Source organism: Acanthopagrus latus, chromosome 15 (genome assembly GCF_904848185.1).
Source record: "Acanthopagrus latus isolate v.2019 chromosome 15, fAcaLat1.1, whole genome shotgun sequence".
In the NCBI taxonomy this organism is placed as follows: domain Eukaryota; kingdom Metazoa; phylum Chordata; class Actinopteri; order Spariformes; family Sparidae; genus Acanthopagrus; species Acanthopagrus latus.
The window spans coordinates 23,456,047-23,483,277 of record NC_051053.1 but is presented as its reverse complement, the minus strand read 5'-3'; the positions used below and the strand labels follow the sequence as shown (position 1 = coordinate 23,483,277).

Sequence of the window (27,231 nt, the reverse complement as noted above, 5' to 3'; positions counted from 1 at the left end):
AACAGTTTCCACCTCACTCTGTCCTCCGAGGTGCAGAGTAAAGAAAGAGAAGAAGAAGAAGAAGGAGAAGAAAGAGAAGAAGAAGAAAAGATGCAGGAGGTGTTTTGTTGTCATTCTTCTGACCTGAGCCGCTCATCTTCCTCTGAGCTCAGCGGGAGCTCGGCCGGCAGCTCGCCTCGCCTACCCAGGGTCCTTTTTGGTGTGTGCATCTCATTTGCATATATTTCTCGCCGGCTGACGAGGCCTCGCTCTCATTAAAGCCTCGTCTCACAAATTCCCTCCCAGAATCCTGCTGGTCCTTCGCTGCCATGAATCCGTACCTGTGGCGGCGGTGGCCGCTGATGATGGCATGCTGCTGTCCAAAAAAAAAAAAAAAAAAAAGCAACCAGACGAGGGGTGAGAAGACAGAGGGAGGGAGGGAGGGGGAGGAAAGACAAGAGAGAAAGAGAGGAGATGTAAAGGAAGAAAGGGCAACAGTTTCTGTGCAGCGAAAACAAGAGAAAGCAAAGGAGGGGAAGAAAAAAAGTGCAGTCGAGAGAGAGAGAGAGGATAAATGAGTCCTCTGTGTGCAGCAGAGCTCTCTCGCCCTCTCTCTCCCCCACTCCCTGCATGTCTCTCGCTCTCCTTCTGACTCCTGAACCAGGCTCCATTTTGTGTTAAGCAGCTCCCTCTCATGACAGATCTCTGCCGGGGTCACGGGTCAAAGTTGAGGACAGGGTCAGCTGTAACACAACATGCAAGAGAACTCAGCAAACCCCAAATTTTCTCCTCCTATCGCTCGGTCGCCCTCGGCCAAGAAGTGCTTCACAAGCTCCGGGGTGATGAACTGTTGCGTCTTTAAGAATTCAAAGATAAGCGTATCGTCAACAAATCCCATGAAAAGACCTTTCAAGCTGAGAGGAGAAAAAAAAAAAAAAAAAAACGAGGCCGCATCGGGTCGGGTGTGTTGCTTCATGTACGATCCAGGAAGTCCGTTTTGATGAATAGATCTGCAGGTTAGAAGTCTTATCACACTCTTCAGACCCTGAAGTGATGAAAAGCAGATTTTTACAAGTGTGGAAAGTTCTGACAATCGCTCCAGTGCCTGCAGGGTAATCCAGCGTTCATGTTAGGAGTGAGTTGAACATTTGTGAGGCCAGCGTGGCCGCCTGCCTGGTGATGTTGCATCTGTTTGTTTGTTTTTTTCCCAGATGACCCCGCGTGTTTTTGTCGGAGTCCACTGATTTGGCACGCTCGGCGCATGAAAACACTGACCTCAAGAAGTCACTGAGAGAACTTCATCTTTCACTGAATGCTGATGGTTTTTGTCCTAAGTACTGTCAAGAAAATCACAAATCTCACGTGTGTTTGGCTGTGAAAAGCAAATAATGTCACATGCAAACTGGATGTTTTCAACTGATTTGGCTTCAAAAACATTCAGGTGTTGCACATTTTTACATTTCCACATGTGACTGGCGTCGTGGATTACAATCTCCACATGTGGAATACTTTCCAAAAGTACTCAATTCAGCTGCCAAGCTCACGACTGAGAGTTCTGTGATTTTAATGATGGAATTGTCAAAATCCTGCAAAAATCACAGTTTCACATAAGAGAGAAAAATGTCCACATGTGAGTTACATTCATCCACGTGTTACTGGCTGTTTTTTCAACTTATGGAGACAAAACCTGGCACATGAAATCGTGTGAAATGTGTTTCATTATGTTGGAATTCCACATTTTTGCAGAGTCATGCTTATTGTTAACTTCAATGAGTGATATGTGGAAGTTCACATAAATTAACCAATCTTTGGGAAAAGTGACATGAATAACAATGTCCACGTAAGAATTTCAATCATATGTGAATTACATACGTTCATATGTTATCATCATCATCATCATCATCATCATCATCATCATCATCAGGTACCCAATTCAGCCCCAAAACCAACTGTTGCAATTGAAGATAACATCTTTAGAATCTGTCAAATATGTTCTGTTATTAAAACAAACAAACAAAAAAACTCAATTATTTCTTGAAAACAGCTCGGCTCGGTAAAGCATTTGTCAAACGTGAATTAACACTCGTTTCATAAAACTAAAACTAAAAACAAAACTAACCGTGCTACACGTTCACTGCAAGCTGTCCAGTGCAACTGTGTGCTTCATTGATGTGTTTTTAATATAGTTTTGGGACAGTCACAGCTCTCTCAAACAAACATGTACATCAGACTTTCGCTCCACAGATGAATATTTGTCAGCAGCTCAACTCACTGTCGGTTTTGTTACTTTCTTGAGAGTTGCTTGAAACAAAAAGCAGAAGAATACAACCAGCTTCATCCTTTTAAAAAGTTTGGTATGCACCCATGAAACAGAGAAGCAGAGGGAAGAGTACGACACGCCAAAGGAATTTATAGACATACTGCACGTATGTAGCGCTCGCACAGGCATGGACTCACACACTCACGCAAGACGAATCCACACGAAGGACAAACATGCGGACGAACCACATGAGTCAAACCTCCACACCACTGAACACAAGTGGAGGGCGAAACACAGAGAGAGGGAAAAAATGATGAAGTCGGACTTGAACATCAAACAATAAACAGTCCATTAAGTCTGTGGGTGGAAGGGTTTGGGGGTGAGCGGGTGAGGGGGGAGGGGAGGGTGGGGAGGCAGATATTGGGGCGGAGGGGGTGGAGGAATGATGAGAGTTTATTTAAAGCATGGCGACCCCGTGGCCGAAGGCTGCCTCGGTGCAGGGATGAATAAAACTTTAATGGCTCATAAAACACAGCGACCCCTTCTCCGAGCCCAGCTTCACAGCGTTTATTCCTGCTGGGCCCGGCCAATCAGATCGCTCCGATCTCCAAACAGAGAGAGAGAGAGAGAGAGAGAGAGAGAGAGAGGTGGAACAGAGGAGAGTTAAAGGAATAGTTCAACATTCGCTTTGTCAGTGAGTACAAACATCACCGTGAAGACAAGAAACAGTTCCAACCAACAACTCCCATGAAAACCACATTTTTTGACATTTTCGGTTAGTGTTGTGGTTAAACGTACTAAAATAAACTTATACTTGGTTATGAAACAGTCTCGATCTGATACTGATGCACCTATATGAGCTACGTAAGTGAAGAAGACCATCAGCATGAAGTTGAGCTATTTCTATATAATCATTCTTAATACCTGCCACCAGGAGCGAAGCTGCTCTGTAGTCTGGTGCTACGGCAGCAGGAGATGTTGCTGTTGGTCGATCTAGGCCTTCTTTTGTTGTTGTTGTCGTTAACAGAGGCAGGCAAACGGTTTCTCTCAACGTCAGTCTTCATGCTAAGTCAGGCTCAGTGGGCTTCAGCTTCGAACTACGACTGTGAACTTACCGCTCTCACTTCAGTAAACTTTCAAAATAAAGCTTACTAAAAATCACATAATATGACTTTCAGCCCATATGGTGACAGACTAGTGAGGTTCAGGGCCGAGAACTACTTGGTTAGGTGAAATAAGAAGTCATACTCTGGTTCACTCTTGTCACTCATTTCCATACATTAACCTACTTATTTAACATATTCTAAAACCAAGTTACTCTCAACTCTTGGTCCCAAACAGGATGCAAACTCAGGTCGGAGAAGGGAAAGCTCATTGTACGTCACATCTAAACGCCCCCAGCCTTTGAAAAGTTACACTACAGCGTCAAACTAACCAGGCTGCTGTATTTGACACGTTGGGGGTGAGAAGGGTCTGAATTAACACACAGACGTGAGGCTGACAATGATAGAAGCTGTAGAGAGGCAACAAGGGAAAAAAACAGGAGGATAAAGTTGGAGGAGAAAAGAAGATAGAAGTCACTGGAGGTCGAGAAGCAGAAAGAGAGACCACAGATGAGGCCGAGCTGTTTATCCTGCTCAAGTTTCACACAGATGTCTAAATCACACACACACGCCGGCCGTTAACCTTTTTTTAGCACAACACTGCAAAAGGTACAAACTATCGCCAGTGGTTTTAATCAAACCCATGTGAACAGTACCTTTTGCCAAGCACCATTTGCCTCTCTGGAAACGGGCCCGTGACAATCTGAGGCCGGGGTGTCAGTCCACACCACCGTCACCCCGGGGTGCTGGGATCTGTAAACAAGCAGCTGTCACCTCGTTTAACACTCAGCCATTTTCACTACTTCACTCAATCTGCGATGTTCGCCGCTCAAAGTGTTGCAATGTGCTCTTCTCAGGAGCCACTTTTGCCGGGATTGCTCCGTCTAAATTTGCTATGAACAGATTACAACACCAGATGCATCGTCTAGTTTGAAGCGCTGCATGTCAACAAAGATTCCTCAAAAAATGACATTAAAAACATTCGCGGACACGTTACTTGTGCACGTTTCATCTTGATGTCATGTTTGGGAAGTGAGAGGAGAAGTCAAACAAATCTGGGGAAAAGACATCTGGAGAAAAAAGTAGAAAAACGCGACATGTGATTGCGTGTTTTTAAGCTCACGCCAAATTACTTTACTTACTTTTTTCTGTCGACAGCTTTGTTGTCAAAGTAGATGTGAGCTGCCCTCTGTGACTATATCGGACAAAACTTTTAATATGTTTATTTTTGTTTATGTGTGCGATACAGCCCGTGACCCTCCCCGCCCCTCGCTGCCCTCCTCGCTCGGCCCAGCGGGTGTCATTCTCAGGTCATGAGACTGTAAATATACACAGTTAGACCTCCAGAGTCATAAATCAGAGTGAACGGCCTGAACTCCTCCACGGACAGATAACACGAGACAGACACGAAGCGCCTGCTGGAATATATAATAATAGCACATATTCACAGCTCACGGTGAGATAGTAACAGATCATATCAACACAACTAACACTACTGCTAATATCACAGGTGCAGAAATGTAAGAAAGAGAGTTAATAATGCTTAAAATTGACAATTTTTCCTGAATAGGTCCTGAAAAACAGGAAAAACTTTAACAAAGATTGAATTAATAAAAGCATTTGTTTTAACTGTGTGAGCAATAACGGTGGTTAAATTAACATAATGCAATCAAATGTGTATTATCCAAATATTGTTAAAGAATAAAAGCCAAATGCCACAAACTCAAGCTCCAAAGAACAAATACTGATCATGTACAGCAAAGTATATCAACATCTTGCTCTAGTATTACCTCCATTACTTCTACAATATATCTAAATATAATTATTGTCACTATTTGTACAAATCAGGGTTCCTACAACTTTGTAAACACTCAATTAACGACTTTCCAAGTGTAGTTCTCTCAACTTCATGGACCCAACATGACAGTCTGAGACATCAAGGTTAATTACTGTTGCAACACTGGGAATTTAAAACAATGAGAACTAGCAGGTTTAACAGAAGCTCAGAGAGCACAAAGAGAGAGGCTTGAATGTGTGAACACTTAAAACAAAATAAATCTTTCGTGACGTTGATTTTCCCTCAAACTTTGTGACGTGTCCTATGACACAACACTTCTGTTGTTATCATGCAGTGACGGCCTGTGACCAAATATACTTACTCGAGTACTGAAGTACGATTCTGAAGTACTTGTACTTTACTTGAGTATTTTCCGATTTCTGCAACTTTATGCTTAAACTTCTCTACATTAACACAAACTTCTTACTCACACATTTGATAAGTTCAGTTACTTGTTTTTACCTCCATCTTCTGTTTTCATCGGCTATCAAATTAAAGATATCTGATAATCAGGAAAATACTTAAGTACTCAAGAACCTTTGATACCAGATACTTTAATATGTTTGATACAGAGTAAAATTTTAACACAGTAGTTTTACTTTATTGTTACTTTCGGCTAACACTGGCTATTACATCTTCCCATTACAACTATTATTATTGCTCTTGCTTGCTGATTAAAGTCGTGTTATTATTGTAAATATCCATAACACATATTTATTTACACAATAACAAAATCCATAAAGATTCATTGTCTTTGCGCCATCATGACCTTAAACTCAACTTCCCATTGTGAATGCATCCTCATTACCTGAGTCATTATATCTTTTCAGAGATGGTGTGATTGAAAACATGGATCGAACAAATCGACAGGATGTTTCCACAGAATATAACAAATCACTCCGATGGCTGAATATCGATAAAACACACAGTGGCTGAATATTGATGATCATGTTTATGGAAAGTCCTAAAGTGAAAGTTACCTGCCGAGGCTTGTCATTAAATCCAGGTGTGAGGCAATATAAAAGAAAACAGTTACCTTTTAAACATAGCTTTAAAAATTACCCTTCTCTCATTCTCACACTTGTTTTTTACGACCCAGAAAGTATTCCTGCGTCGCTTCAAGGCAACCTGCCTCTTTAAAAACACTTTCTTATCCTTCTTGTAAAAGACAGAGCTGTCACTATTATTCCCCGCGCGTCTCTCAAGGGCAGAACGTAGAAACACGAGGAGGTTAAGAACGCTTTGTCACAATCAACAAAAGAGGTTCATTTAAAAGACTCCGAAAATATGTTTGGCAGATTTTTTAGAATATTCAAGGGCAAGTGAAAAGCTGTTGATCTCTGTGCACAATAGAAGACAAAATGGGAGAATGTGCATAATTGCTCGCCCATAATGAAATGCTGGAAAGAAACAATATGACAAAGTTTTTAATGATTTAGCAGTCAGAAAGTTTGAACTCTGATCTGGATGTAAGTCTCATTATTTGGATGTTTCTTATTAAAACAAAACTGAGGTTAGAAATGGATTTTTGTTGTGTTGAGACACGGACATTGGAAGGTACATTTGAATTTAAATGTATTGCACATATTATTTAAACAATTCTACAATCCATGTCTCATCACATTACATGTATATGATCTGATTATCATTTAAAAAAGAAAAGGGAAAGGTGGTTTTACAGCTAGACAAGATGGCAGCTTGGACAGAGGCTGCTGTTCATGACTTGCTTAAAAATACCTGTTTGGGTGCCACAAACAGCTGGAAATTGTGCCAACAGTGTCCAGTGGTGTCACACCTACAAATGTTGAAATGCAGGACACACCATCCTCTCCTCCTCCTGATATGACAGATCATGAACATGTAATGTAAACACACAACACATGTTGTACAAATATCAGTATGGAACGTAACAACACCTACAAATGTGAACATGTAACTGCTTTACAGAAACCTTCACTGCCAATATTTCATTCTGGAAAGTCTAAACATGATCTTTTCCTCACCAGAACAACATGAAACTGAAAAACTGAAAGAGACGTAAAGTTTCAACTTATTTTGTGGTTTGTACATTTATTCTGGTGATTGTGTTGATGGTACATGTAAAACATTTTGTAAGGGTAAACATTTTTCTGCAGCTTGAGTGAATAATATGGATCCATAGTTTTTGTTGTTGTTGTTGCCTGCATGTGTTTGAGTTTAAGAAATGTGAATCAGAGTGCAGAACTACACCTTCCAGCTGCCTGGTGTGAACATGTGCAACTGCTGTAAAAATGCATCTGTGCTCCAAAACGTTCACATATAAATCAGATTAAATGAATCTCCCCGGCAAAAGAACGATCAATATAATCTGCTGAAACTCCTGTCCAGAAAATCAGCAACAGCCTGCAAACCTTCAATGATAATGACCGAGTTTTACTTGACCTCACCCGACGTTCCCATTACTAAATAATATCATCCATTATGGCATTTATAAGTGGGGACTTTATGGATCAAAAGAGTGAAAGTGGAACACAATATGAATGTATTTTATATCCGACACCCTGGCAACAGTTAGACATAATATCTAGATCTAAGCTTTACATCATCTGCTGATATCAGGGGGCAGTTAACTTGAACCGCGTTACATTTACATCATTCCATCTGTGATCTCCGAGGCGGTAAATGTTTTTGCAGGCATTAACGCGTCATCAAAGTGTCCGAAATCCTGGAGGGTTTGATCCTCCGCATCTCTGGAGGGTCCGCGGACACAAAGCCTACAATTATCTGTCCGTTATGTCAAGTGCGCCTGAGCCAAAAATTGCTCGCCTTGGATTGTTCAGAGCTATCAGGTTCCCATGTGAAAACACAGGGACTATGACATCACTGCGTCACTTAGCTAGCTAGCTACCTCACACACACACACACACACACACACACACACACTAATCCTTGGTTTTAAGCAGGTTAGGCCTACACAGACTGTTTTTGTCTATTTCTCCACTGACTTCCATTATTGAACGAGGCGGGGGCGTTTGGGACCCTTGAATTGTGTCACCCTAATGGCGCCAAACGATTAAAAATGCATCATGAGAAAACACTTCAGTTTTTCATGAGAGAAAAAAGATTTAGATGTCCTCTAATGAAACCAGGGATCGATCAGCTTTTGTCTGAGTTTCATAAAAAAGTGAAATGAAGACTATAAAACTCTCTTGTGTTATATGGCACAGTACAGACTTACAGATGCTTCTCTGCCGCACACTAAAAAACTCACTCTGTGTCTGTTAATGTATGTTTAATGTCACTGCAGCATTTGTGTTGAAATTGGACGACGTTCAGGCTCAGAATATTTCATCTGCCCAGTGAATTGTATCCTTTGCAGAGTGCAAATGACTGTGGATTGGAATGTGACTTTAAATCTCTCCAGTGCAATAAAAGAAAAAAAAATACAAATTGAAACCATAACCACTGCTTACACTGCAACAAAAAAATGTCCACAGTCAACACGGCGATTTGTTTCCAATCAAGCAGTAATTCAAAAGAAATCTCAGAGCACAAAGTTTACACCCAAAAGTTGTTGTATTTATTGGAATTGTTAACACCATCCAGCCGCTCTCGCAGGGAATGTGGGCAGTAAAGATCATGTTGTGGTGAAAACAGCTCAGTGTGCTTCCAGAATTATAATAGAGTTTTTAAAACAAATTATTGTACCATTTTCTAAAAAATCTGACCTTTGTTGAAAAACAAACTCTTGGACTTTTACAATAAAAAAGCTAGTAGAGCGCACAACAGTCCAGTAATCAGATAAAACATTTAAATCTGACAGATCTGGATTTTTACTTGGAAACCCCCCCAAAAATGTACTCACTCATCAACACCAGCCGCCTAAATACACCAGATTTTTCATCATGATCCTGCAATATGGTTTCTGCTCTGGGCCCAGAAACCCATTCTCCATCCAAGTTTTGTGAAAATCTGTTCAGTTTTTGTATAATCCTGCTGACAAACTAACAAAACGGGCACGAGTGGAAACAAAACCTTGTTGGCGGACATAAAAATGAGATCCATTAGAAGCACACCCTGCTTTAAATACGTGTCATGATTGCCTAAAATCTGTTAAATAAACAAAACATCAGTCTTAACTGGACTGAAGGTAGTAAAAAAACAGATTAATGAAATAAAGAGTTTGAGAGTTTAGTATCCAAAGTCGTTTAACTTTATTGACACCCTTAAGGAGTAAAGAACAAACATAGTTCACCAAAATATAATCGGGATGTTCACAGAAATCACAGAGCAGCTCTTCTGTTTCAGTGTGTGTCTCACCTATCGGTCTGCTGTTACAAGTGTCAGCTGCATTCATGAGTTTTCATACTACTGATGCAATTAGCAAGGTTACCACTTTGAAAACAGGGTGAAACAGGAACGAGCTGCGAGAGGTGAGAAACAGACAGAGAGTCAAACAAAAAGCCTTCAAACCAGTGAGACACCAGACTGTAGTGTGAAAGAGCTGCATCCTAATGTCATCAGTGAAATAATGTGACTGTCCTGCTCATCAAGGTGCAACGCCAACTTTATTCTGATGCATTAACAACATTCAGCGACCACAAATAGCCCTTGAAATGAGGCGTTTCTGTAATCAGTCTATTAAAATGTTTAAGAGACTGAGACAACATGGATCCTGCACACTTATTTATATGATCCCACTAAGTTTAACTTTCTATTTTCTCCCGCGTCTTAACCACAGTGGTCCGTTCTCAGTGGGTGTCATATATTTAAAATAATACTGCCGTGACCTTGTGTAAAACTGAAGAGGAAGCTAAACTAATGTTGTATCAAACCGTAATTCCTAATTTTACAGAGGTCATTATTCATTGCACCCTCCATTTTAACTCTGACAGTTTCTCTTCTCTTTAACTGCTGCCATCAACCGCAGTGTAATAACACGCACTTACACACACACACGCACACACACACACTTAGTAATAAATTACAGAGCAAATGCAAATATCACATCAAACTATGCAGCATGACTTTCACCGCTGTCATTGGACACGGAGCGGTCTGCTCGCTCACCGGCAGCATCCTGATACGTTATTCTGAAATGTCTGAACGTGCAGGAAGAGTCAGTGACACTGATCGCTGGTTCAAGAAGAAACTGACTGACAAGTAATTCAAGTCTGAAAATTAAATTGTGATCATGTCAGTCATGGTCTAAAGCAAGAAAATATGTTGTTTACCTTATTCTAATTAGAATCATGTTAACAGAGCACATGTGTATAACTGGGCAGTCTTTTTACGCTGAAATATACCTCAATACATCATCACAATAATTCTTCCAATGTCTTATGACAACGGCTTCAAGGTGAGACTGGAAGTATATCATGGCTTGTTGTCAATAACTGTATCTTTTCTTACATGGAGACCAATTATAATCTTAAGCTATAACATGTAACATTTCTGCAAAAACAAATCGAATAACCGTCAAATCTTTGTTATATATTCTGTTGAGTTGTGCACTTACATGATCCCCAATGATTCCTACCATGTTCATCAGCAGTGTTTCGTTCATTCAGTCTCTTGCACGTGATGAATCGTTACGAGAATAAAACTTTAAAAAAATGACTTCGAACATGAACTTTCCTGCCGCAGCGTGAGATCACGTCTCTGTGTGACTACAGATGTCCTTTGATTTGTTTTGACTGAGAGACTCTGAGTGTCACAAGTTACACACTGTGCGATTAAGATCGACTGATCAGGACAAAATTAGATTCTCATTTGAAAGTAAATACCGTTGTATACTTTTGAGTGACAGGCGTTCTACCTTAAAGTGAGAGGAACTTCAACAGAACCTCCAGAGATCAGGCGTGAAACTGTTTCATCCAGATTTATGGTGACTGAAAGAATAAACGAGAATTCTTTCAGTTGATAAAAACGTGATGTTCCTCGGTAAAGAACTTCTCCAATTGAACTTTGGTTTAAAAGATATAAACTAAGTGTCCTCCCTCATGCTAATGTTCACAGTTATCACAAAATTGCATGTGCACATTTGGCAATTATCCATGAAAACCAAGGAAAACCTCCTCTAACATTACTACATTTCAAATAGCTTAACTGTGACTGTGACCTTAAGATTTCTTAGACTGAGGTGATCATACTGAAATGTATGAATCAAATCACAGTGCACAAGTCATCCACCTGACCTACATCACAAAAGAAAGCTGAGATTATCTTTGTACGTGTGCGTTGTCATTTCCCCATCCCACAGCAGACAGCAGACAGATCCTCATCAGGGTCACTGGCTGGTAATTGGACGGAGGTGTCTGTGATTAAAATTCATATTTTACACCCCCCCCGTCACATTTGCATAGCCACAGGACAGGCCTGCAGCTCCAGCCTGCCTGGGACCGAGCTGGTGGTGTCTCTGTTTTATGAAGGGTGGGACGCGTGAACACTGCTCACACATCAGTGCACGTGTGAACACACGTAAACACATATGCATACACACGAATACTAACGACACACATGCAGTCACCCTGCGCCTCCCCTCCTCTGCCTTGTTCCAGCTGAGTAAAACCAGGCCCGCGTCATTTCACCTCAGGGTGCCTGCAGGGGTCAGAGGTCATGTGTAATGGCCCAGTGCATCTCCCAGAACAGTAAGCCTACTCCAGGAGCTGACACACTCCGCTACTCCCTTCTACCCACCGCCCAGCCCTTTTATCAAAGCCGATACAAAGACAAGGAGTGCGCGTGTGTGAGCCAGTCAAAGATCACGTTCAGGGTTTGAAGTTGCTGAACCATGAGGTGAGAAGGAGCTGAGACCAACACAGAGCTACTGCTGAATCTTCACTGTGAGGCTAGAACATCATTCAGTGAGCTTGCTCGGCTTATGTCAAGTAAAAAAGAGCTTTTCTCTGTCCTGATTTGGGCCTTGAAGGTAGATCCTCCTCACAGAACCGGAGAGGTTCACAGAATCTGCACGCCAGGACCTCGACTTGGATTTCCTGTTTGTTATGAGACACAGTTGATATTTTTTTATGAGCATTGCGAGAACTCACAAAAAAATATGTTTTGGTATTGTGATATTTCCTCTGATGAAACCACTGTAGAGTCGGCCAAAATGAAGCAGGATTAAGAAGTTCAGTCAGAGGAGCTCCACTGCAAACAATCTGCCTTGGGCATCGTTAAAGGTTACACAGCGTGGTCGAGAAAGAAACAAAGAAAAACACGTGAAGAAGACGTCGCAGGATGAACTTTCACTGCCTGTAACGAGCAGCTCACTCGCTGCAGTTGCACAGATACACAGACACGTTCATGCTAACACACACACACAAACACACACAAAGCAACACAACACTTAATTTTAGGGATTCTTAATTAGCAGGAGCGTCTCCATCCTCTGGGTCCACACGCCAGTCATCAACGGCTGTGACGAGTCTGTCCACATTAGAATTAGCATGACCCTCCTCCTCCTCCTCCTCCTCCTCCTCCTCCTCCTCCTCCTCCTCACTGTCCACTCCACTGCTCAACACACAACCACTCAAGCATGGACACCCTGCTAATTATGGCTTAATGTTTGTGCGTGTGTGTGTCTGTGTGAGTGCACACCAATCAAAGGTACATGACTTGATGGTTGACACTAACAGTCTGCAAAAAAAAAAAACCTGCCTGCCATGTGCAAACGTTCTCAATTCATCACCATCCGTCGTTTCTCTGCAGCAATTAAGAACAAAGGACTATAAAGTAATCACAGAGCTGATTATTCAACCATTTATTCATCTTTATCTATGAGTAGATAAAAATATTTTAAGATTTTTAATATTCAGCATGCTGAATGTTGTTTTCAACATGTTAACTTTTTATTTTATGATATATTATTATTTACTTCAATAAGCTAATTAACTAGTCCGGTTACTTGCTGGGACATTTTTCAATAATTTAATTCCAATTAACTACAATATAAAATATCAATGTTAAGATAAGCCCAACTTGGAATTCAATGGTTTTTGCGCCTCAATATTTAAACAATATATTTTAAACACTTGGATCGGAGCTTCCCCTCATTTTTCAACACTGGAAATGGCGCTTTATGGTAACATCACTAATAAATGGCACATTTAAAAGTTAATTTAACTTTGTAAATATAATTTTAGTGTGAAACAAAATGACATGCTTGATTAACATTTATACGATTTTTTTTTATAGATGTGATGTTTATAAACTTTTACAGTTGATTAAACATGGTTTATAAAGCATCACATTGTTGTTGATCTTTAATAGTTAATTCACTATAAGTTTACAATTTGCTTACGAATTAGATTGTGAAGGCTGGTGACTAACATATCAAAACAGAGAGAATGCAAACATTTAGTGAGGACAAAATGAATAATCAATAAATTACATCCACTGATTGTAACGTTTCACTAAAACGTATTTGTCAACAGAGGAAGTGTCGACTCAAGAAATACATTACAGACACTTCCTCATCATTTCAGGAGGCGAACATGTTCACTCACCAGCTATCGCTACACGCCAACACACACACTCACACACACAGACACACATCTATACGTCCACACACTCATCATATCACTGTTGAAAGTCGTATATAGGAGACAAGTTACAAAATAGGTGTTGACATTCATATGTAAATACGAAGCGGGGCGAGCCTGCAGTCCGCAGGCGCCAACACGCTCCTTTGTTCGTCTCCAGTCAGATACACTCACCCAGAAACAATGAGGGGGGAGGAGGAGGAGGAAAAGGGGGTCAGGGGTATGTGACCAACCCCAACCAACCCTCCTACCAATGTGGGGGAGTCACACCGGGAGGGTCAGAAGACAGTGAAGGGGGTTAAAGGTCAGCAGCAAGAGAGTGTATGTGTTTGTGTCAATGTGGCTCCAGCTATTGTTTCCCACCAGTGTGTGTGTGTGTGTGTGTGTGTGTGTGTGTGTGTGTGTGTGTGTGTGTGTGTGTGTGTCTTATTTCCTAGTGCTTACATCTTTCAGTAAGAGATCCCATTAGTGCCCCATTAACCAAAATGCCAATAAAATTACCAACAATGAAAACTAAATTAAATAGTTATGGACCAACTTAACTCTTGAAGTTGTGCACTGAGGGAATTATGCACTCAGGAAAAAAGTCAGAGGGGGGAAATGGTGAGAGGATTACAGATCCGGACCTAAACGCAACATACAATGGCTTTTTCTGTCCGATTCAATCGATGTACGAGCGGGTTTAAGTGAGTAGGAATTTTCTCACACGGCGTAAACGGCCGAGTTACCGCACGATTATGAAAGTCATTAGGAGAGGCTCTAAACATCTCAGAGCAATTTAGAAAATACTCAAGGACACATGAGGTAATCGCTTCAGGGTGCCAACTGGCTTCAAAATGACAGTTACGATTAAAAAGATCTCCGCACACACTCACGGACTCACACACACACACACAGAAAATATACATTTCTGCACATGCACACACATAGATCCATGCAAATAAACACACATGTGCCTGTGACACATATATACACACAACTTCAAACTTCTCTTGCATCACATGTCTGATCTGACCTCCCCTTCTCCACACACACACACACACACACACACACACACACACACACACAGCCATTATAACTAGCATAAACAAGAATGACAAGTTGAGATTAATGAAGGGCCCGGCAGTGACAGACCAATTTAATTGTCAACCATGATGGCTGCTGAACTCCACCAGTGTATTTATACAAGGTTACCACAGCGCCTTAAAATGTTGCTAATTGATCATGACCAGTAAGTAATTAGAAAAACTGATAGTGTGTCCTTCCTGCACACGTGTCAAAGGCACACACTGTCACAAGGGGCAGCTGAGGAGGGCGGATGGAGTCAGAGAATAATGAGTGAGAGGAGAGAGATTTGAGATAATGTGTGACATCGTATTGCTGGAGTCACATCAGCAGTGGAAAAGCTTTATACTGTAGCAGCATAAAAAAACACTATGGAGGCTAATGTGCTTTCAGGCTCAATCAAAGATAAGCGATTGGATTTAATACATATTTGAAAGGCCTGAAGTTACATTTCAGACCAACATCAGAGTTGGAAAGGAATCTGAAAAAGTAGCCGCACTACAAAACTTGTTTGTGGAGATAATAAAATTCCTTTCATGTCTTTTTTTCTCTTCTGAGTGAAATTTGTGGAGGAATCTGTAAAGAAATGGAGCCACATTTTCTGAACATATCTCCACACCTGAGAACTTGCAAATTAACTCATGCATATCCAGCTGCTCAACAATCACTCAAACAATGGCTTGACAAAGTGGATTATTAAAATGCAATGTGAAATGCCACACAATAAGACGTACAGAAATGTGCCTCTTAAAATCTAATAGTTGGAGGTAAAAATATGAAGTATGCAGTCATGAGAAAAATGACAGTTAGGGTTAGTTAACAAAAACAGCAAAACAATTCTGCTCAGTGCTAAAATGTGACTGTAATCCAAGTGAACTGAAGATCTCAAACTGATCTGAAAAGACTTTATTTACACCTTTGACACGCGGTACAGCTTGTGTACCAACTTCAGCCGGGTTGTGCATTAATGCTTTTAGCTCAGCAGCTACAGTGAAGATCTGGGCTGAAAAAAGGATGTAAGTAACATCTTTTGGTTTCTCAGGGCTTAGATATTATGCCGAAGACGAAACATGGAGCCAGTTTTTTTCTTGTTTTGTTTTGTTTTGCTGTGAAGCTCTAGAAATGTTTTGTGGACGCCCAAACTTTCACTTGATTTTTTTGTTTATCACCATGAGGTCAAGCAGGACTGACATTTCCGATCTGTGTGAATTTTTCTTTTACCAAACAGAATAAAATGGCTGACAGAGTGTCTCGTCTTTGAATCTTAATCTAATATCCAGTGTGAAAGGCTAAATTCTGCTCTGAGCTCACAGTTTCACACACAGTCGTGCAGAGAGTGTGTAATACCTCAGCCTGATTAGATATCAAACCTCCACATCTCTGATGTCATGGTGCCTTATTTCCTTCAAATATTTAACTTCAGCTTTCCTCCTTGAACTCATCTGAAAAGGAAAAAAAAAAAAAAAAGATCTGCTCCATCTCCCGTCTTACCTCGCACTTGTTCTCCCTGCCAGCGCCGGTCCGATCACAGCCCCCAGGAGGTTTTTACTGGGTTATTCTAACCACTGAGAGCTGACAGTGGCCTTGGCTCCCTGGCTTGACTTCACGTCCTCCGCTGGCAGCCCAAGGCCTGGCTCACTGGGAAGGAATGTGTGAGAGAAAGACAGTGTAAATAAATACTGTAGGGTCGAAACAGTGACACCACAGCCAGAGGAGACCCCGGTGTTAGAGAGGGAGTCTGGAGAGAGAGCTGAAAACCATTTTAACCACCTGTTTCACTGGAAGAAGGAAAGTTACGGATCATTTGTACTTGATATAAATATTAGAAATGAGTTTATTTTTGTCACACGCAAGAAGACACACTGTCATGTATCAGATCAATCTACAAATTTGAGTTAACTGTATTTTAAATGTCAGATACACACCTGCGTGACATTAATATAATAAACACATGCTGGTGATCCTGTTGAGTCTTCTCTCAAATTAAGAATAGACAGTTTTCTGATGAGAAACTTTTCCTAATTAATTCATTGCGCAGACAGAAAGTCATACAAGCCTTTTCTGACATTTTATAGGACCTAAGAAGTTTTAAGAACTATGTAAGAAAATGCATTTGTTGTTTCTTTTTATTTACAGTGCTTCTGTGAAGGTTAAACAAATTAGGGTGATCGATTTGAAAGTGATGGCTGAGTTCAAGATGTAATTTCTGCATTCAGCGAGACATTTGAACGTTGGAATGAAGTGTGCAGAGGTGGAAAATAAGACAGAAACTGACCTGTGATTCATTTTGATCTCAAGGGTTACTTAAGCAGAAAACTAAGTATATGAGTAATAATTTAAAACCTTACTGTGGCGTGGAAATGATCTTATCTGTAAGGAAAGTCTAGACTTGACTTGATGTAAGCGATTTTCCGGCAGGTTGTGTGATGATGAACTTAACCTGACTTGTGTACAATGTGGAAGTATTGATTAAAAAGGTGAGGAATTAGCAGACCCACAGTCACTTTTAATGCTGCAGCTATTCTTTTTCTTTCCCTTTATTTTCTAATATCAGCCACAGTTCTGTCTTTCACTGCTGCATCGACACACTCCAAAGCTGCGTGTTACACTTCGTCCAAATATGAGTTGACGGGATTAAATCCACTCGACATTTTCCAGGATCTGGTCTCCCAAGAAGTTTGATTCTCTCTTTTGGTTCATGACTGTTGCTGCACTCACGTGCTCCTTGGATCGTCCCATTTCTCTGGTCGGGGAAGTCGTTCTTCCAACTTCCAATAAGTTATTTTGCATTTTAGCACTCTGAGCGTTCAAGCAGCCAGCCAGCATTTGAGTGGCAAGGACGAGCAATGGAAACAATCCAATGTCTATTCAATACATGGCTTTGGTAAAAGTTTCCTCTCATCAACACGATGTTTACTTTTGTCTGCCACGCTTCAGCATTACGTGATGTCAACTCTGCAACTCGTGTACCAAATCTCTCTGACTTTAGAAAGTGTTCACTTAAATTTTTCCCACTTAGAAAAAAAAAAAAAACTTTTCCAATAATTCTGACCTGTCTAAACCTACAAATCGTGCTGCAATTATATGAGGAGAAATCCCACAGCAGGTGAAGGCAGTTTCAGTTGATTTGACACCATAATTATAAATGGAATCCTTCTAACCTGCTTCATCTCACCTTAGCACCTTTTAGTTCATATCCATACAGACCCACACTCAAGCAACCAGCAAAGTTTCGTGTTTGTTTTCTCTCAGTTGCTCATTATGTAGTCTGTTCAATCACTGTACATAAAACATCGAAACAACCATACAAATCCTGTTCTAAGACATAATATCTATAATAGACAACTAGCGCCTTCCTGCAGTCGGAGCGTTGTTCAGAAGTCGAGGCAGATCTGAGACATTTGTTTGAGCACAGAAGAAACATAAACTGTTTGCAGAAGGGTTCAAATCCACTAAAAACAAAAGAAAGCCAACACTCAAAAGCAAAAAAATAGGTGTCCACTGTAATTACCAGCATACTTAGTAACCCTGCTCGAGCTGACGCGAGTGAATAATCTGATTCAGGAGGTCATTTTTGGGGCGATAGTGACAGAATTTCCCCCAAAGCACACGAAGCAAATACAGCCAATTAAATTCAATCGAAATGTTAAGAAGAAGTAATTCAGAAGGAAGTTATGCTGGTTGCTGGTCACAACACCTTTGAGAAGAAACAGCATTACTGGTTGCTTTCTTAAGTTTAATGTCAAAAAGTTTGGGACGTTTTGAATTAAATGTATGTTTGCATGATGTTTCCTTGTTGCACCATCATCCTCTGTCAAAAAAGAACAGGATTTCTAACAAAAGGTATCGATTCATGACGATCTTTGCACCGGTGATCAAATTGTGTACATTACTGCTGGTTCGTCTTCAGTTGGGGCGTTTCGACAAAGTTGCTTCTTCAGCACAACGGAGCAACACAGTGAGGTGTGTAGAAAAGTTTAAGCTCAGTAAGAAGTAAATCATAAAGGGATATCTGACAGCCCCTCGTGCCCATATTTGGTCATGAATGATGCAGCAGCCATGTGAAGTGATCTCATTCTCTTCAGAAAGGACGGCTCTCTTTCTGTTTATAATGTAAATGACAACTTTTAGTGTAAATCATACGTCGTACTCTGCGTGGTGCGAGCTGAATCCGGTGTTGTGTTTTGAGTTTCACACGTATCACCTGCTTAGCGAAGCTGCTTGCCGAGTTTATATTAAGAAAAGAGAGAAGGTGTTACAACCGGGGCGGCTGTAAGAGTATATATCACAACAGATGAGCTAAAGGTATTATTGTAGCACCTTTTTGGGAGCGATGGAGAAGAAGCTGAGCCAAATATGAAAGAACCAGACGTTCAGCTGACGTCCCCACAGCTGGTGGAGCCACAAAACTGCACTGAGATACGAAATTATGAACATTTGCTCTCTTCCAAGTGAACTGTAGTGAGGTCCGCATGAGGCTGTATGGACGTGGGTTACACCATCCGACAGCCACCAGGTTCTGAAGCTATATTCTGAACAGATGCTCACATTTCTGTGTGTTTACTTAACTGGTGTGAAGGCCCGACAGATAGGTCCACTGCATGACAGCACCTTGGATTTGCTTACGATACTTTTCTTCCATCAGCATCAGGAAAACACAGTTGTTGAATTGAGGATAAACCATGAGCAGGCTAGAGAGGATGGCCCAAGATTGTGCACGATGGAAACAAGCATTTAATGATGATGATGATAATAACTTCAGTCTCTCTTTCAAACTTAATGCCCAATGAATGTTGCTCAGACGCTGCTTGAAAAAAGATGGATGGAAAATCATTTACGCGCCAACATACTGAAAAAAAAAAAAGGTCCAATCTGTATGAAAAGCAGATTTTTCTCATTGTGAAATCGTCAAATGCTGATACTGTGGGCTGGTGGCTGACCCGACCTACAAAACCAGAGAGTAAGTGTTCGATGAGTTTGGAATGAGACTAAAAACTTACTTTTCTTCACCATAGAATCAGTAACTGTTATGGTTGTCGTGCAGACATTTGACCTGTGACTGACCCCGTCCTACTCAAGACAAAACCAAACTGCTGGCGGATGTTAGTGGGTTTTTTGTCTGGTGTTAAAAGGTGAGTTTAAAATGACTTTTTACTGACTGTCTATAAAGCAAAGACGCATTCAGACACACAGAATGAGAACTTTGTACAGTTCAAATCCTTTTTGCTTGTTCTCCTTGAACTAACCGAGTGTAGCAAAATGAAACTTTTCCACGACACAGAAGCTCAGACCTCGAAAAAGAAAGCAAAAGGTGTGATTGCACCATTAGACGCTCTGAGTGCTGATTAATTAAAGTGGCGACACGTACAGATTTGAGCAGCTGATACACAACGCCGAAATATATCACCGCGTAAGCATCTCTGTCAATACGAGTCACCTCTGCTGGCATTTGACATCCCTGATAACCCAGCAGCAAATGCACAACGCTTCCATCTGTATGCATCGCTAAAAACATGCGCTCAAGAATGCGCCCGTGACCCTCCCCATTTTCCCAAGTTGTCTTGGGGCCTGCTGTTAGCGTAGAGGCTAATGACATCCAGGGGGCTGGGTGTGTGTGTGTGTGTGTGGAGGGGTAAAAGGTGTTCACCCTATCACTCGCTGAGTTGATGCCAACCTCTGCAGACACCTAGGCAGAGGAGGGAGGGTGCGACCTCACCCCTGACATAGGAGTCGGCACCTGTCATGTACACCAACACATGCAAACATACAAAAACCTGCACGTCTATATAGGTATTGTACAACGGTACTTTCAGCCACACACTTCCACAAACACTCACAAACACATCCTCCCCAACACCGTCTGCCACCTCCAGCTCTCCTGTAGGCAGCCGGCTGGCGAGCACAGTGGGCAGTGTTGGAAAAGAGGGCGTACAACCGGCTCGGTTTCAAGGTAAGGCGTGTAACAGCAGAGGAAATCAGGGAGCGGATTAAAGTCTCGTTAAGTGAATAAAACATCAGGACATGTATTATGAGAGAACCGGGTAATTGGTGCGTGTCTAAGGTTTAAGTAGAGGAATGTAGAGAAACAAGAGCTGCACAGGAATCATTTAAGGACTGACGCAAGAAAAGAAAAAAAAAAGTGTAAGTAATGGAGAGGGACGCAAAATGACACAGAGGACAAGTCGAGAATCATCAATCAGACCTCGATAATCCAAGGTAAACATTGAATTCATCTTTGGGTTCAAAGTCTGCACAACCTAATGTGACTTTAATGGTAGAAACTGTCCACAGAGCGTATCTAGACAGTAAGAGGTTGCCCAGAATTACATATTTAATGACATAGCAACGTTCTGTACCGAAGAGACGTCTTAACACATTTCTTAAAATGATCTGTTTCACATTGTTGCCTGTTGCTATTAGTGTTTCCTCTCTCTGTTGCCAAAACAGCTTCGCAGAGCCGAGGAGAAGTAACAGAGCCTGAGAGGTGAAAAGTGAACGAGATAGATGAGCCAAAACCAATTCAGAGCTCTGCAGCTCTCTTGATGATCCAAAATAAGCACTTGACCAAAGCTAACATCATAGACTGGAGCTATATTTATGGTGCAGATAAAATATTTATATAGTGAGTCATAAAGTCTGGTCCTGGAAAACAGCTGCAGGGGTATTAAGACACTGCAAGATTTTGGCAATTAAAATACTTCATTTCTCTAGCAGGAGATGCTATTACACATGCTTTGCTATTTAGGTACACAGTGTGAAAAAAAGCCCAAGCAGCATCCAAGCTATCATCTCTCCAACTGACATTTACTTTGTGCTTATTTGTCATTTTATGCTTTAATTTTTCTTTTTATTGTGTGCAAAATCCAAGATATTATTTAAACTTCTTTGGGTTTCTTTAGTTTTATTATTTTATCAAAGCGACAGGAAGGACAACGCAGATTTACAAACAAGCCAGGAAAAAGAAAAGATGGGAAAATAAGTGAGTAAAAGGGTGAATAAGTATCAAGTGTCACCACAAAAAGGGAAAAAAGAATGATGGTAAAAAAAAACTACTTTTTGGGGATTTGTAGGAAAGAATGTGAGCATGCAGGTGGACATTTGAGCCTGAAACGAAAAAGATGGCAGCTCAAAGTGGAAATTAAATAAAGCAATGGTCCGTAAAAAGAAGGAGAAAAATGATATTTCCTAATTTGGGCCAATTCTTATGAATGCATCACAATGGAAAGTCTTTTTTTTATTCCTGGGAGCAGTTTGAACGCACATGAGGAGACTTTGTCAGATAATCATGTTTGCCAGATTTCAGGAGGTTGGAACTCTGATGAAGCTGGAAGAGAAAATGAAGTCTTTGTCATTCAACATTTTAATCCTTCTACAGATAACTAAAGATGAAACATTATATTATAATAACGAGTCCTGGGTTGTAAAAGGATAAAGGGCTATTTGTGGAAACAACAAGTAGGATGGATAAGAGAAAAAACAAAGAGCGACTCAAACGCGGTCAAACTGCTTAAAACCATTTGTCAGACTGGTTGAAAAAAAAATCTCTTATCTGTAAATCAGCACAACCGCCCTGCTTTAAAACTTGATCTTTAGTAAATAATGAATCGCACCACAATCGGATACAGAACACAGTATCCCAGACCAAACATTGGCCTAGATGCAGGGATGAGTTTATGTCTATTCCAGTCTATAGTTTCATGATTTTGAATGAAAAGCAGCTAATTAGAGATAAATAAATCATGGCGGGCTATCGGTGGCTGTGGAGCTGGTGTTTGGTGTCGCATGGTGGATCAAAGACACAGCGAGGCCCAGATTACAGTTAATAATGGAAAACTCCTGGTTCAAGCGCTCGTAGTACACACAGCCAGCTGCACTGCGACATGGCCCGTCTTTGTTAATGCCTGCTAGCATGACAATGCTACACTGATCTGTTCATAGTGTTTGTGGACACCCTGTTTGCATTTTTTGGCTGTTGGCCTTCTTCTCTTACCTCCAATCAAGTGAAATCACTTAATTGCTCAGTGGCAACAGTCTGCTTCCACAGCAGTTTGGGGGAAGCCCGTTCTGGTTTCATGTTTATGCCACCGTCCACACAAGGAGAAGCTTTCCTGTTTTGTTACAGAAGAACTTGTCCTGACCTCAACAACACTGAACTGGAGTGCCGTCTGTGAGCCGGACCTTATCACGTAACATCGGTGGCTGACCTCACTAACGCACTTGCAGCTAAATGGGAGCAAATCCTTGTAGCCTAGTTCCAAAATCGCTTGTCCGTATATATTTGAGCATGTAGTGAACTCAGACATACAGTATTAAAAAGTTAGCAGCAGTAACCGAGCTGTCAGAGCCTACAGTTTTAAATGCAAATATAGGCCTCCAGATGATTTGTTACTGACTTTTAGTTGAAAAACACAACAGATCCACATCACAGAGTCAGACATGGTCCAAGTTCTCTCAAAATAAAAGGCAAAAAGCAATTTTAGTTCCTTATTTCCTCTAACTTAATGCATATAAAATAATTAAAAAACCAGTGCCAAGGGGGAAACACAAACTATCTAAAGAACATAACACTTTCAAAACTGATATGAACTACATATCGCTGGATTTGAGAGCTCATTGGCAACATGGTGCATCAATCATCTGGAGGACGGCATGTGATTGGCTCAGGAGAGAGGAGAGAGAGCGGACCACCGGTCTACATGGGTCTGTTGTTGTTGGGTCTAGGTCGGGCATAGCTGTTTCTATGAGAGCAGTATTTTTTCTTTGAGAGAAAAACACATTAAAAAGCATCTGTTTTTCTTTGATAACTGTATTCTTCACTTAATATGTTACTGAAATGAATTTTTTGGACATTTGGGAATAAAAGAAAACAGTTTTTGGGATGTTAATACACCATTCTAACACACAAATTGGTGACATAGCAAAAACTTGAACATGCAAGTCTGTTTGTTGATACCTTGTGAATGTGGTTTCATCTTGAAATGGTTTGCATGAATACAATCACAAGAATTAAAATTTTACAACAAAGTATAGAATGACTATACACTTTTATTTGGCAAACCAGCCATTGACATTTTAACATGCGAGCATAAAAACCAACATCTTTTTGCTGTGAACAAAATGTGAAGCGTATCAGAATGCTGCTTTGAAGGACATCTCTGCACTGTATCCACAGTTTTCTGTGGCAGTGATTCACAGACAGACTGTATTTAATGATTCCCTCTACTTTGAGATGCAGCACAAAATGAGACAAAATACCACCAAGATCCACAGGGGCGTTATGGAAATGGAGGAAGAATCAGGTCATGTTTTATATTATGCATAATATGTACAGAGAGAGACAGGGGACAAAAAAGAGCATTAATGCAACCATTAAGAGACTGTTTCCCCAGTCTTATTCATTAAACATATAAAGTTCCCACACTCGCAGTGAATCCCCCCCTTGAGATGAAATTCTAATGTGATATTAAGAGAACTGGGACAATGTCAGCTTATTACCATGAAGCCAAGGCAGGCAGGCGGCCATGTCCTCCGTATGTAAACACGAGCCGAGCAGAGCACATTACAAGATGCAAACTCACAGCGAGCGCCGAGAGTGCAGCTCTCGAGTGAGCAGCAGCTCTTTGGATCTGTACTCACACAGCTTGGAAGTTTGTTTGTACGAGCGCGGGCTGAAATTGCAGCTTTAGTCTGGATGTGGATCAGCTCTCAAGAAGCACTCACGCTACATTAAGCAGAGACAGAGAGGTGAGGGCATCCAGCTGGTTACACTGTTCACCTGACCCGACATTGTCTGTCTATACATGTAAATCATATACAGCATATTGTTGTTTATGTGCAGGTAGAAAAAAAACCTGCAGCTGTATTTTTTTCCTTCAGTCCGGGTATAATTGACTCTGTGTGTGTTTGAATGTGAATACAAGCTCACACTCGATCTCTCATCACCGCTGGAGTGAAAAGTTTATCACCTTGGCAACACGTCTCACGCTCGTACCATCTCCTGACAGCACCAAAAAAAAGCCAATTAGATGAAAACAAACACATGCTGTTTGTGAAATTGAAAATGCCTGCAAAATATCACAAAGTATCACAGATGTCAAGACCTTTCGATGTGGGTTCAACCAAACATCTGCTGTTCTCATGGCCTTTCCTGCCAAGAGTCTTCAGACACAGGACGTTTTATACAGCTGCATATAAAACTTTAGGCTGCGCTGATCAATACTTTTGTTTCACGTGAAGAGTGTCAGTTATCGAGAGAAACCTACAGAGAATTATCCTGCGACTCAGCTTTTCCCTTCAGCTTTGTGGAGCGTTTTTAACCCATTGCTTTAGTTTAATGACCTACAACTTTACTGTTGTGGTTTACTCTCACCACTTTTATACGACCTTGCTTCAACATTCAGCAGCCAGCCAAAAAATCCACTGCACACTAGCTAACCATCACAACTGCTAGCTGGTCTTGTGTTGTGCTTACAAGGTGGCTTCGAAAAACCTTTTCAACAGCAGTCCGACCACGTGGCAGACACACTTGTCTTCACAGGATAGCCCGATCTCACCTCTCCAAGAATAACACGGGCTAAACATCGACCCAGATACAGATACGATAAGGACCAGACATCACCTTCTCTCCTCGTTCTCCATCTGAGCATCTGCGTCTTGGAGGCTGGTGGTGGAATCAACCAAGACCATCTCCAAGTGTGATAGTGACAGCCAAATGTCAGCCTACTCTGCTGCAAACCCCACTGCTTAATTTATTACGTTTAGATTAAATCCGGTGAAATTCAATATTTTAATTGAATGTTTAGAGCCTGAGTGTTCAGTGATAAATTTCCATTGGCGCCCTGCGCTCCACTATCATGTTTCTCCGCCTAATTACATTTGCATAAATGATGTTCGTCATTATTATCGCGGGTTGGGTAGGCACTGGAGGGGTGAGAGAGGGAGCTGTGCTGTGTGAGGGGGCAAGGGCGTGTTGAAAGGACACTGGCATCGATGATGTGCTTTTCTTTTTTTTTTTCCTCTTCTTGTGATGACCCACAAAAGTGCTGAGGAAACACGTCTCTCCAGTGCGGAGAGAGTGAGAGTGGTAGGTTTCCGTCCAAGTGAGGTTTCCAAGAAGGAAGCGAGCATCGACAATATCAAGTCTCCGAGCCTGAACAACCACCGACGTGAATGACTGAGTGGCAGCAGCTCACCGCAGACAGAGGAGAGCTTATTGAGGCAAACTATCTGTCTGTGACCTATTGTTTGAGATCAATGAAAAATAAATTTATCTCATTTTGATAATGTCAGGCAAACCTAATGTAAAGACAGTACAGTTTATTACCTGTCGACCTTTACCTGTTGTTCATTCATCATCATTACTGACAGGACGGCTCGTAGGAGGCTGCACATTATTATTTAAAGGTGAGGCGCAAAGTTACAAAACTTGCATTTATCAAAATAGTGCTGGAATGTGACTGTGCTGCACAGGCCTTCAAGCCTCGTTTGGCTCCTTCTTTTAGTATCACAGCCTGCAGACTCACTGTGAAGTTTAGTCTCATCAAAACGGGAGGCAGTTTCCAAACAGGCATTTTATTTCATAAGCAGCCAAAGAGTCATTTTCCAGGAGTTGGTGGAGACAAAAGCAGAGCTAAAAGCAACCCAATCGCCAGGATATTATGGCTGTAGATACTGATTCTGCAAACTACGGATTTGACAAAGGTTGGCATTTTTTTGTTGTCAAAACCAGCAATTTTTCATGAAAAGTTTGACCATCTCCAGCCATGATCCTGGAGACCAAAACAGATATTTAAGGCCAAACAAATGTAAAGTTGCAACATCAGTAAATGTTCAGGTTTAATTTATGTACTTAGCTAACATTTATTCTGGCGATTGGGCTGAAAGCCAAACATATATTGGACTTACATTCATCGTGTGGGCAGAGAAACGATTCCACGTTAATGCCAGTGTTGCTCCATGTGTGCTTGGTGATGAAATAAATAACTATTTGCCAACATGTGGTCTTCTCTGGGCTTTTTTTCTTTGCATGATTGTCTGCAGCAAAGGAACAGAACAGCTGCAACAACCAACAACTCACACAACCACCCCTCAAATACCCTCCCAGAGCATGATTGAAGTAGACTAAACCATCAGTGGGGGAGCTCATTCTATACATACAAGTAACTTTGCAAAGATAGATACTGAAAAACACATTTTCCATCACAAAGGCCGTGCAGCTACAGAGTCAAGCCTCCATGTACCTACTGATGTAATCTCTCCCTCTTTCCTATTGTCTGCCAGCTTCTCCCTCACTGGTGTTTCCCCCCTTTCTGTCTCCTGTTGGTATCAGCTCACCTACACACCTGCTGCCCATCCACACTCAACAGCCTGCAGTATATAATATTGGTGTCTTCCTGCTAACAACCAAACATGATTAACACATCTTTAATTAAAGACCTGACAGAGTGCAGTAAAGTGAGACAG

The 27,231-nt window shown here is 41.2% G+C and overlaps 1 long non-coding RNA gene across 1 annotated transcript; it reads right to left on the bottom strand.

Moving 5' to 3' along the window:
* Nucleotides 1-358: 358 nt before the first annotated feature.
* On the bottom strand, nucleotides 359-26,811 carry LOC119033770. Its single transcript, XR_005079366.1, has 3 exons — nucleotides 26,674-26,811; nucleotides 16,261-16,407; nucleotides 359-1,024 (listed from the first exon to the last, which is right to left on the bottom strand). It is a non-coding gene; the product is annotated as an uncharacterized LOC119033770 (long non-coding RNA).
* Nucleotides 26,812-27,231: the final 420 nt, after the last annotated feature.